Source organism: Galeopterus variegatus, unplaced genomic scaffold, assembly GCF_000696425.1.
Source record: "Galeopterus variegatus unplaced genomic scaffold, G_variegatus-3.0.2 Scaffold5708, whole genome shotgun sequence".
NCBI classification, from domain to species: domain Eukaryota; kingdom Metazoa; phylum Chordata; class Mammalia; order Dermoptera; family Cynocephalidae; genus Galeopterus; species Galeopterus variegatus.
In genome coordinates this window covers 121,749-123,571 of record NW_007731819.1, presented here as the reverse complement: position 1 = coordinate 123,571, position 1,823 = coordinate 121,749, and positions in this window count along the sequence as shown.

Genomic DNA, 1,823 nt, shown 5'->3' with positions numbered 1-1,823 from the left:
GGCATTTCAGGGAGCTCAATGGAGGCAGGTCAGAGACCTGTGCCCTACTACAGCTCCCCTGAAATGTGGGATTTCGGAAGGAAAACTGTAGGAGATGAGGCTCAGAGTCTACAGTGTGAGCTGTGCAGGGCAGTAGCCCTCTGACTTGGGAACAGGCTGGTATGAGCCTGAATTCCAGGCTGGAATGTCTAGGTCTTTAACCTGAAGGTGACTGGGAGTCATGGTTGGTCTTTAAGCAGAGGAAAGGCCTGAGCAGAATGGTGCCCTAAGATTTATCCAGCAGGCCAAAGGATTGGGGAGGGTGAGTTGGAGTGGGTGACTGGGAAGAGGCACTGCAGTTGGCCAGGGGACCCAGGAGGAGGCTATCAGCAGCCCCTTGTTTTCTGAGAACTTCTTGTGTGCTGATCCGTCCGGTTATTTATACACACACCCCGAGGGAAGCATTATCCTCAGTCTGTAGATGAGGAGATCAGAGAGGTTCCGAAATAAAACATCTAAGGTCTGATCTACCAGAGTTGGACTCAGGCCTTCCTGCCCCCAGAGCCTCCCATTTTTAAATCCTCACCCCCCACCCCTGCCCCCCTACATCTCGGTTATTTATACACACACCCCGAAGGAAGCATTATCCTCAGTCTGTAGATGAGGAGATCAGAGAGGTTCCGAAATAAAACATCTAAGGTCTGATCTACCAGAGTTGGACTCAGGCTTTCCTGCCCCCAGAGCCTCCCATTTTTAAATCCTCACCCCCCACCCCTGCCCCCCTACATCTCAGCCTGCGGTCCTAGCTTGGCTCTGGTGTTTCTTGCCAAGTGTCAACCAAACTCCAGATCTGCTGCCAAGCAAGACCCCCTGCTCCCAGGGCTGCTCCCACACTGGCCCAGGTCCTTGCCAGCATTTCCCAGCTGAGCCTATTCTGGGGGAGAGGCTGGAGATCAGGGCCAGAGTGGGATGCCCAGCTGTCAGTCTCCTTGGGGTCCTGGGATGGCAGCCAAGGACCACAGATTGGGGAGTGAGGGAGAGCTCAGTGTCCAGGAAGCCCCACTCAGCCATGCTAAGTAAGGGATTCATCTGGAAGGTAATGCTTTATTTGTGGATGGAGACCCAACTCTGCTCCTAATGTGCTGTGTGACTTTGAACAAGTTGTATAATGTCTGTGAGGCTTTTCGCGTCTGTTAAATGCCTAACTATTTTTGAAGATTCAATCAGGCAACACATGCCATGCCCCGAAATGTTGAGTGGCTAAGGCTGGGGGCTGATTGCTTCCTTTCCTTTTTGTGATTTTCACGTGGTCCCACATGTTGCATAATGACTATATGTGCAGAAAACAACATATGGTATCAGAGTTTTAAAAGAGGAGGAGAAGGTATTGGAATTACGGCATGTCACAGAATGTCAGTGCTGCAAAGGGCCTCAAAGAGCCTAACCATGCTTCCCAGCCTTCTCTGGGGAGACATTCAGAAGGGATGTGCCCAGGGTACACAGCTTCCAGGGGAGAACCTGGAGTTCTCTATTGGCCCACAAAGCCCATGTGCATTAACTCCTGCACCCTGCAGCCTCCCATCAGCCAGGCATTTCTGCCTGTGTGGGAAATGGAATAAAGAATCCAGGAGATGTAGTGTTAGAAGATAATCTCTGATAACCTCACAGATAATCCCATTAAGCCTCCAGGTTCCAAAGCTCAGAGAAGGGAAGGCCCTTGTCCCAGGTCACTCAGGCTGGAACTTGGGTCTCCATTTCTCAAGCCAGGCTTCCACCATTCTTCTTGGGCCACTCTTGAAGTCCTCACCTGTCTCCTCTCTCCCCAGACTCCCTGTGGATTTTTT